Genomic DNA, 11465 nt, shown 5'->3' with positions numbered 1-11465 from the left:
AGGCGAGTCAGCCCCTGCACTGTTTTCTTGCAGCAAACACAAAAGGGGTGGCAGAAGGAGACCCACCACGGCCCCAGCCTGGATGTATTCTGACACCAAGAAGTCAGTTTGTGAGGGAGGTCTTAGTATTGGGACCCTCTCTTCACTGATGGGAGATCCCACCTCACTTGAATATGCAGCAGGATGAAAAATGTATTAACAGCAGGGCCAACAGTAAGAACCGCAGGACTGGCACCCAGGGCCTGTGATTCTTTTAGGGACCCATGAACAAGTTTTAATTTCTCTTAAAATCAGAATTTTAAAAAATAAATATAACCCAGCTGGAATTATATATTTTTTTATACCAACACAGTCATAAGTATAACTTTGAAAACTTTTTATGGAGGAAGCGGACCGTGAAGGCAAAGCACGTTGGGCCCACCAAAATCATCACGTGGCCCTGCTCTACGGTTAAATGTTGCACTGGTCCTTGGAAGGGAATGGCGTCTGTTAGGAGACAACAGGAATATACTGCTCAGGGAAGGACATGGGACCCTGAGGTCAGGTGTCTGAGCAACAAAATGGTCAGTCAGCTTTTCTTCAAGAAGGTGAATTACTCTCCGGGCTCTGTGGGGAGAGGCAGGGGATGCTGGGAACAGAGGGAGCGGGGGAGAGACAGGGAAAGGAGTGGAGTGTCCCTAGGGAGGGAAATCGGTGGGTGGAGTGGGGCTGCCCGAGTGAAGGGACAACCTGAGGAGTCTCTGAGGTGGGTGGCCATTGTGAGAGCAGGAACGCTTTCTGTTCACTGTGGCCTTGTGTGTAGGGCTACAATATTCCTTCCCTTCTCTCCCCTCACCCAGCTTCTCAGTAAATTTTGTGAAAATGGAGTGTAAGCGGAAACAAAGTCAAATAGGAGCCAAGTTCTGCGTTGACACAGGTGGTTTGGAATCAGCATGGCTGGAAGCAGGAGCCTTGTAATAGGGCCAGCAGTTTGGGGATCCTGAGCCCATGTGTGATTTCCCTTTTTGTGAGAAAGGCTTTGAATTTGGGGATTCCATGACAATCTTATCGAGACCACAGGGGGCAGCAATGTCCCAGTCACCAACAGAGTCACATGGCACAGCCACCCCATCACCCCACATCTGTTGATGTCACTTTCATAGTTGACTCTCTGATTCCTGATTTGTTTATCTGTAACAGAGTCCCCCTTCCCCACGTGTGAGTGGTGTCCTCCATGGATGTCTTCAGTGATCTTCCTGGAAACCACACTCTCCCAGAGCAGGGATGGAAACAGGGAGATGAAGACCTGAGGCACGAATGAGCGTGATTCTGTTTTAAAGCTGGGTCAACCGGAGCCTGGATGCCGGCCACAAAGGGCAGGTGGGAGCAGGGATGTGGAGTCTGCTAATGAGTTTCTTTGGGGGATGACGCAAATTTTCGTATTGGTGGTGATGGTTGTACAACCTTTGCAAAAATTTTTAAAAACAAAACCCTGGATTTAAAAAAAACACAAACACAAACACAAAACACTGGGACAAGTCCAGTGCAGACCTTGGGAGTGGCTGGTTGTAGGGCCACAGGGACCATCAGGCCCATCTCCCTCCACCTGCGGCTTGGCTTTGCTGGGGTGACTCCTGCCTCCAGCCCACCTTCTCCACTTGGTGGCTCCTCCAGCTGCACACCTACAGCCTCCCAGCTGTGAGGAGCTCAAAGGGAAGTTCTCTTTTCTTAATACTGCACAGAAATTTTCAACTTGACTGTCCGTGGTCCTCCCCGAACCAGACATCGCGGCCAGGGGTCTGGGATACACTGATGGGCCTAGACCTGAATCACTCAGGGGGATGGGGGCAGAGGGAGTTGGCAAACCTCAAGCAAACAGCAGGCTTGAGGGTGGGGGATGGGTGGGGTGGGGGTCCCTGAGGAGAAATGGAGTGTCGTTACCAGAAGCAGGAATGGGTATTAACTGGGCAAAAGCAACAGAGGTTGAGTAACTAACTTGGTGACCTTAAGGAAGTCCCTGTGCCTTAGTTTCCTTGTCCGTAAAATGGGAATAGTGGGAATACCTGCTTTCCCAGGTGGTCGTGAGGACTAAATGAGTGAGATGATAGAAACCAGTGAGACAGAACATGGCGGCGAGCGCAGTGTCGTGCGTAACTACCGCTACTATTATGTGCCACATCATCTCTTCTTAGACTTCTGTAATTAGTCTCGGTTATTTACTTCCTCAATACACTGAGAATTCTCTAGTTATCAGCACATTTTGCATAAGCTTTAGCAACACTCAGTCAGCTCTTGTTTTTCTGCCTAAGATAACTATAAAGCTGTTTGCAAATTTCTGCAGAAAATTGAGTAATAACAGTAACAGCTCCCAGTAATTGCAATGCGATTAGGAGGATAGAGCTCTAATCTTGGCCAGCCTTTCTCCTAAACCTCAATTCCAGACATTCTTAGTTTTAAAGCATCCCTACAATCAGAATCCAGAAGCACACGGAAGAGAACGTTCTAGATCAGGAATCTAAGTGCCTTGACAAGGAGACTGTGCCGTCTAGCCATTCCTGCAGTTCCCTGGAGAGTCACACAATCTCTATTAGAAAAGTGGCCACTTGTGATCCTCATTGATACCAGAGCCTCTTTTCCCCCTGGGTGCTCGCGCAAGAGAGAAAAGGCAGGACTTCGGGTCTGTAATGTCACATCGTATTAGTGCTTATTTCTGGAGACAAACGGCTCCATTAAACACTAGGAAAGCCTTCTGATACCTGGACAGCCAGCTGAAAACATAGAAATTGAATTCCACACTCATAGCACAAATCCGTCTTTATAATACAGTCCCCAAAAGTACTTCAAATGACTTTGTAGGACGAGTTTCTGAGAGACGATTAGAAGATATGATTGCTTTGGAGGAGGGGAAAATGGGGAGGATGATTTCATTAGCTTTGTCAGCTTTGGCGTGAGGTGATGTTAAAAGGAATTAGCAACCCGGGGACTATTAAGGGAATAAACAAATATTTTAATATAATTTGGAAGACATTGCAATAAGGCCCAGCCTGGATAGTCCACCACTATTGTTATGACGTGCTTGTGGTTGGAAGTCAAACATCTAAAAATTAAAAAAAAATAGTCCTGGTTATTATTAAAAGAGCAAAAATACATGTAACTTTCCAAATTATGATTTGTGTAGGTGCTTCTGGCCTCAAGGCCCACCCAGCAATGTGGTGGGCTCGGGTAGAGACTTCTCAGGCTGATTCCGGGGCTGGGGCAGAAGGTGTCTTCCATATACCTGGGCAAGGAAAGAGGAACCCGAGTGTCTATCCTCTGGCCGGGCACACTGTCTTTCCTGGTGGGGCAGGTAGGAAGGACAGGGGGCCATAACTGCTAATTTGTAAATATCATCCAGAGATAAAGTAGGAATCTATCCCAGGGATGGCAGAAGGGAGTATGTTTTCAGCACATCAGAGCTGGGCAGCTTCTCAGTCAGTTACCTCCATTCCCACACCTCACACACAGGGTCCCCGGAGAGGGTCTCTAACCTGGTGTCTGCCAGCAAGCCCCATCCCTTACTCATTAGGAGGTCCTAGGCTAGTTGCCTTAGTTTACTGATCCTCAGCTTCCTCACCTGTAAAATGGGGATGTGTAGGCATAGTGTGCCCTGAGGATTCACTGACATGACCCATAGGAAGCACTGAGCATGCTGCTTGGCCCCTGAGAATTGTCCCCAGCCCTCTCCTCCTTTCCAGCATAGACGAAGGAGGGAATTCTCAATTTCTCTTTAAACAGCGCTAACTACCATATGCCACAAAGTCCTGTTTGCTGTGGGTTTATGAGAAGCTGAGAAGTGTGATTCTTTTGAAGAGAACCACACTCAATTTTTCTTTCCTCTACTTTTCTCTGTGACGTTGAGAAGACTCCTGATCGGTCTGACCCCTGGTTACCTGGACAATTTAGTCCAGGTAACCAGGGACTTGCTGCTCTGTTGTTCGCTGACTCTGCTGTTTGCTGACTCTGATTTTCTGAGGTGGCTGAGGCCCTGTAGAGTGGTGAACCTTTCAGGGATTTTTGACCGAATGCCTTCTTTTTCCAGAAATGTGTCCCCATCTACACAGCTGTACGGGATTTTTTGTTATTACACAGCCTGGCTTCCCTGGGCCTGAGGTGATTCTTACAGGCACCTGACCCAAGTGGGTGAATCAGTGTTCTTCCCCATGAGTTGTTCTGGAACTGGGGAAGGGCAATAAGAAGCAATGAAATATAGCTCGAAATCTGCTGATGGCCAGCTTGCCGGTCATTTGGCAGAAAACAGCTGCAATGAGAGAGAAAAGAGCCAACACAGAGAGAGAAGCAGGGAGAAAAGACACTAGGAGAGTCCAGTCTAGTCAGTCCTTGACTTTCTAATACCAATAGCCTAGATGTCCACCGCATCGCTCTCCTCCCTACAGTTTGGATATTTCCTTCCTTGGATTCTTTCAGTTAGAGAATTCTCTTTTTGTCACTTGCAACCCAAAATCCTGACTTGGAGCACCTTTTTATTTGACCTAAACACTCCTCATGTTTATTTGGGATGGCACAGTCGTCTTTATTTTATTTTGTTTTATTATGGTAAGAACATTTAACACGAGATCTATTTTCTTAAAAAATCTCTACAGCATTGTTAACGGTAAGCACAGCGTTGTACGGTAGATCTTTTGAACTAATTCATCTTGTACAACCAAAGTGTATGCCCATTGATTGGCAACTCCCCATTTCCCCCTACTCCCAGTCCCTGGCAATCACCATTTTAGTCTTTGATTCTATGAGTTTGACTATTTTTTAAAAAATAAAAACAATCCCACAGCATTATCATCCGGCAATAACATTAAAATAGTCAAAACAATACAAACAAAAGTTTTAGAACTACTTTCTCAGCAAAGGACATCTAGAAAAACAAACTGCATGCCCTTCTCAAGAATTTCTCACTTTGTTGATTATTTCTAATTGGAGACACTTTAGAGGAAGGTAATATTATCTCCTTTTAGCATGATCCGACCCAGTTGTTTTCTTGACTTTGTTTTAGAAAGAATCTCTTCAGCATCATTCAATATGAGGCTCACAGACTCATCACAACCAGTGATACAGCCCTGCGTCCGCCTGTTCACTTGCTCATAAAGCCAAACCCGAATCTGAGATCTGTTTTGCAAGTAGCTGAGGGTGAGGCTGATGGGTTGAACCATCACCTTCCGCACTCTTTGGCCCTGGCCACGGGTCACGGTTGTGGAAGCTGACAAAGACCGCCTATGAGTTCGACTATTTTAGATGCCTCATGTAAGTGGAATCGTGCTCTATTGGTCCTTCTGTGAATTCCGTAAAGTTGCAGGATACAAGCACGACATAGAAAAATCAGTTCTGTTTCTGAACAATAACAAGGAGCCACCTGAAAAGGAGATTAGGAAAACATTTCCATTTAAAATAGCACCAAAAAGAATATAACACTCAGGAATAAATTTAGCTGAGGAGATGAAAGATGTGTACATTGCGAACTACAAAACATTGCTGAAAGAAATTAAAGACACAAACAAATGGAACAACATCTGTTCACGGGCTAGAAGAAGAATATTGTTAAAATGTCCATACCACTCAAAGTGATACACCAATTCAGCACAATCTCTATTAAAATCCCCATGGCATTTTTTTCAGAAATAGAAAGAAATTCTGAAATGCATATGGAACCACAAAAGACCCTGAATAGCCAAATCTATCTTGAGAAAGAGGAACAAAGCTGGAGGTACCACACTTCCTGATTTCAAAGTGTATTAGAAATCTACAGTAAATTAAAGAGTACGATATTGACATAAAGACAGACATATATACCAGTGGCACAGAATAGAGAGCCCAGATATAAATCCATGCATATATGATCAACAGATCTCTGCCAACGGTGCTAAGAACACACAATGGGGAAAGGAGTCTTTTTAATAAATGGTGTTGGGAAAACTGGATATTCTCTTGCAAAGAATGAAATTGGACACTTGTCTTACACCATATATAAAAATCAGTTCGAAATTGATTAAAGACTTAAACATAAGGCCTGAAATTATAAACTTCCTAGAAGAAAACAGGGTAAAATCTTTGTGACATTGGTCTTAGCAATGAGTTCATGGATATGACACCAAAATCGTAGGCAACAAAAGCAAAAATAGTCTCACTTGGGACCACATCAGACTGAAAACCTGCACAGCAAATGAAGCAACCAACAGAGTGAAAAGGTCATCTATGGGGTGGGAGGAAATATTTGTAAGCCATATATGTAAGAGGCTAATTCCCAAAATATATGAGGAACTCCTACAACTCAATAACAGGAAAGCTAATAACCCAATATTTAAACTGGGCTGACAGCTTGAATAGACCTTCCTCCAAACGGGACTTACGAACGGCCAACAAGCACATGAAAAGATGCTCAACGTCACTAATCATCAGGGAAATGCAAATCAGAACCACAACGAGCTATCATTCTCGCACCTGTTAGGATGGCTGTTATCCAAACACAAAAGACAGCGAATGTTGGTGAGGATGTGGAGAAATTGGAACCCTTGTACACTGTTGGTGGGATGTCATGGTATTCAGTATTTTATTAAACCTACCGTTACATTACCCTTGGAATTCAGCTTCTGTTGCAATATGTTGTTACCCCAGGGGAAAACCGGGAGTCCCTCAGGGATACATAATCCTAATATCTCTGGGCACAAAGACATCCTCTCTGTGAGGGTCTGAAAAGAAAAATCAGAGAGCAAGTCACCACCAGCCCAGCAGGTGGAGAGATCGAACTGTCTGGAATTCCTCAGACTGTGCCTCTTTCAGTTACTGTCGGTAAGAGTGGAATTCATTACAGAGGAGACCTCACTTTCTGAGAAGAGAGTATGAATTTCTCCTTTAGCCAGTTTGAAAACATTTAGGCAGAGTTAAAGTCAACAATGACTCTGGGCCCTGGAGACCCGCGTTCTAGCATGGCCGGGCAGGGTTACCCTGGGTGCTCCAGCTCTTAGATGAAGTTGAGTGTTTTGTGAAGCATCAAAGACCCAACACTTCTCAAAAAATGCCAGGAAGAATCTTGTTTCCCAGGCAACAGCTTTTCTATTGCTGTCCTTCAGCTGGATCCCCACAAATAATCGTGAATATAAATGAAAGTGCTTCTCAAGGTAAGTGACGGGTGCCCTGCTCTGCCTGTTGTGACAGCAGTGGAGAAAGAAAAAAAACAGAAGAAGAAACAGAGTGAGGTCTTAAAAAAATCAATGGTGCAGCTCAAAGCTAAGTGTCCAGAGTATGGCTGAGTGGCTGTAACAAGGGTAAAATAGGGTCTGCCAAACTCAGAAGCACATACTACAGAAACATACACTGCCTTCACGGGAGCCTGGTGCTTCCTGATGGCACGCGGGGTGCCCTCTGCATTCGATGCCATCTAGCAGGGAGTGTGGACTGCTCATTCGCTCTTTTCAAAGCATACCTTCAGACGCTGCTCGTACCAGTAGTTTACGCTATGGTTTCACTTTTGAAGTGTGTATTCTTTCCAATGTCAAAACATGTCAACTTCAGTGCTCTAGGTAGCAGTAACAGAAAATCAACTCAAACTGGATTAAACTAGAAATCCATTGTTTACATAAGAGGAAGTCCAAAGACAGGGTGCGCTTTGGGTGAGGTGATGTAACGGGGATCACGATGTAATTGAGACCCAGGCTGTCTCTGTGATTCTGCTCTGTGGTTCAATGTCAACTACATCCTAAAGCTGGTTTTCCTTTTCATCAGCAGGTGGCTTCTGGCAGCAGCCAGGCTGTGTGCTCTCCCTTGTTCATAGCCAACAGCACAAAGGGAGAGCTGCTTCTGGAAGCCTTTCAGAAGAGCAGGGAAGAATGTTATTGAAAATTTCTGGCAAAAAATTTAGCATACTTCATTAACCAGAAGCATATCACATGCCCATTCCAAATTACCTCCTGGTAAAAAGGAAGCGACTTCACTTGGACCGATCAGGCACTTGCCTAGAGCCATGGGTGGTAAAGTCAGCTTCTCCTGAGTTACGTAGATTATTTGGGAAGGGGTAGGTAGCTGAATCAAATCTGAGCACTATTAGAAAAGATACAGGACAAATACATGGCTAGGCAGTCATGTGTTTAGCTACTGTTAACCAGCTGAAAGTTTGAATAACCCACTTTCCTTTCTAGGTTGCAGTTTCAATACAAATACCCTTTCTTATTCAATTCTTCAAGGCCTACCCCTGTATCTGTTGTGGATGGAATGTTTGTGTCCTGCCAAAATTCACATGTTGAATTCCTAAGCGCCGGTGTGGTGGTGTTAGGAGGTAGGACCTTCGGGAAGTGTTTAGGTCATGGAGGTAGGGCCCTGATGAATGGAATAGTACCCATGGAAGACACAAGGGGAAGCTTGTCCTGTCTCTCTCTAATTATTTCTAAAGATATTTTTATACAGGTATCAGAAAGCATGGAGAATAATACAATATTCAGATACCAGCATCTAGAACTTTCTAAATATTAGTTCAAATCTTTTCCTTTAATCAAAAAAATATATGATGATGGATAACACAGAGGCTTCCTTTCCCATTCCTTCTTCCCAGACCAAGGACTACTATGAATTTGATGAGTATAATTCCAGTCCATTGTTTAGGATTCATGTATATAGTTTTTTTAAAAATCACCTTTTGAAGACCACTGAAGTTCGTCTTGTTTCCTCAGCCAGTCTCCACGGTCTTTGAGCAGTGGGAAAACCACACTTAGTGAAAGCTTACAACGTGCCAGACACTATCCTACACCCTTTACATACACTATCCCCTCTAATCCTCATAATGGCCCTATTATTTGGGCACTACCATGATTCCAGTTTTACAGATGAGGAAACAGAGGCGCAGACAGGCCCAAGGTCAAGCAGCTGGTCAGTGACTAAGGAAGCCTATGCTCACGCTCACTGTGTGGACTGCCCCCCCCCTTGTACTTCCTGCCTGTTCACACAGCTATAACGAAATGCCAGAGACCAGGTGGCTTATAAACAACAAAATGTATTCCTCCAATTCTATAGGTGGGACTCTGAGGTCAGGGCGCCATCTTGGTGAGGTGAGGGCCTTCTGAGTTGTAGATGTCTTGCTATGTGTTCAACATGGCAGAAGGGGTGACTAGCTCTCTGAGGTCTTTTTTATAAGGGCACCATCCCACTGAGGAAGGCTCCACCTTCATGACCAAACCACCTTCCAAAGGACCCACCTACTAATACCATCACATTGGATGTTAGGTTTTCAACATATGAATGAGGGATACGTGCACACACACAAACAGACCATAGCACTGCCCCTCACCCTGAGCCCTTCTACCAATAGCCTGTCATGCTAACCTCAGGCCGTGGTATTATCCCTGCTTATCCTCTGGGCCCAGAGGTCTTGACACACCAGCTTGACTCTTTTATCTCCAGAAGGAATGAACTAAAAAAGAAAATCTGAAGAGGATGCTGGTTACTCAATAGCATTCTTTGTGGAATCTTCCTCATTAACAAGGACCACACAGAGGGAATCCCAAGCTAGGCTTTGAGGGGGAGGGGTACTGGGAACAACGCAGGTCCTCCTGTCTCCTGGAGCCGAACCAGGCTGTCTGTAGCTGTGTGCTTGTATCTATGTGTCAAAAGCATAAGGCAGAATAGATCAATTTTAGGTACATCCCATGAGAGTAACATAAATTAACATGTCATTTTAATAATATTGAAATGATATTATATTATAATTAATATGTACAATACATATGGCTATAGTAATTATAACAGCTAACACTTTTATAGAGCTTACCATGGGCCAGATGTTCTAAGCATGTATTAACTCATTTGGTCTTCACAACAATCTTACGAGGAAGCTGACCCCCATTTTACAGATGAGAAAATTGAAGCACAGAGCAATTAAAAAATATATGTTTATATTGGGGCATCTGGATGGCTCAGGTGGTTAAGCATCCAACTCTTGGTTTTGGCTCAGATTATGATCTCAGGGTTGTGAGATCGGGTCCCGTGTTGGGCTCTGCATTCAGCATGGAGCCTGCTTGTCTCTCTCCCTCCTCCTCTGCCCCTCCCCCTGTTTGCTCACTTGTGCGCTCCCTCTCTCTCTCTCTCAAACAAACAAATAAATAAATAAATAAATAAATAAATAAATAAATAAATAAAATCTTAAAAAAAAGAAATACATTTTTATAAAGGTACTCATAATGAATTCAACAAATCATGGGTGCCCACTGAAGACTGAAGATACAAATATGTATATGGCAGGTTTCTGTTCTCAAGGAGCTTACAATGTCATGCATTCATTCATTCATTCATTCATCATTCCACAAAATGTATTGAGCACCTATATACTGTGCCTATCACTGATCTAGTCTTTGAAGGAAATAAGAGATAGATTCCCTTACAACTGAATAATAAAAAGATGAACATGTAATGTGGTGTCAGTAGTGATAAGAACTATGGAGGGAAAGTGGCAGGTAAGGGAGAGGAATGTGAAGTGTTCATCTTCTGGGTGCTGGGTGCTGGGTGCTAGGGGCTGGGAGGCCCTTCAGGGGAGGAGAATTTCATAGCAAGTGTGTCTTTTATGTTGTCAAAGTCTGTGGATAAGAGCACACCAGGAACTCAAAATAGGTTCCCCCATCTGCATCAAGGGGAACATTCTCCAGAGGAACAGTGGGGAGTCTTGGTAGGAGGGAGTTGCAAAGGATCTTGCAGGATATGTTTGTGCTGGATCATTCTAAGGAGGGCTCAAGGAAGCAGGGTCTAGTTCTGGATTGGGTGTTGTCAAGAAGTAGGGCAGTTCACAGATCCGGTGTCTCAGCAAGCTCTGTTCAGGATGCTGAGGAATGAAGGCAGGGGAGGGGTGGATGGCACTGATAAAAAGCAGTAATCTCCTGGAAGGGATCCCTAGTCACTTCTGCTGCCCAGGACGGCCTCACGTAGAAGCATTGTCTGCGTGGCTTTTCCCTGCCCATGGAAAACCCTGTTTATGTTCTGATGATCAGAGGGCTCATTTTCACTTTCTTAAGGCTCACTGTGCACCAGGCACTATCAGAAACACAGCCAGGGGCGCCTGGGGGGCACAGCGGTTAAGCGTCTGCCTTCGGCTCAGGGCGTGATCCCGGCGTTCTGGGATCGAGCCCCACTTCAGGCTCCTCCACTATGAGCCTGCTTCTTCCTCTCCCACTCCCCCTGCTTGTGTTCCCTCTCTCACTGGCTGTCTCTATCTCTGTCAAATAAATAAATAAAATCTAAAAAAAAAATTATTAAAAAAAAAAGAAACACATCCAATCCCTACAACAACACTGTTTAAATAGATACTTTTCTCATATTACAAATTAATCACGTGAGGTTCAAAAAGGTGATGAGATTTGGTAGAGCAGAGTGGTTAAGCCTGGTCTGCCAGGCTTCAAAACCCACATTCTTAACCACTCCACCATAATCCTGCCAACAGCAAAGTATAAAGCAAATTGCGT

The 11465-nt window shown here is 44.4% G+C and overlaps 1 pseudogene; it reads right to left on the bottom strand.

Moving 5' to 3' along the window:
• Positions 1-4943: 4943 nt before the first annotated feature.
• LOC123795853 (small nuclear ribonucleoprotein E pseudogene) lies at positions 4944-5207 on the bottom strand (annotated as a pseudogene).
• Positions 5208-11465: the final 6258 nt, after the last annotated feature.

Source organism: Ursus americanus, chromosome 6, assembly GCF_024610735.1.
Source record: "Ursus americanus isolate L20-20 chromosome 6, mUrsAme1.1.p, whole genome shotgun sequence".
Taxonomy (NCBI): domain Eukaryota; kingdom Metazoa; phylum Chordata; class Mammalia; order Carnivora; family Ursidae; genus Ursus; species Ursus americanus.
Note: the sequence above shows the minus strand (reverse complement) of the source record. Positions and strands in the feature narration are given on the sequence as shown.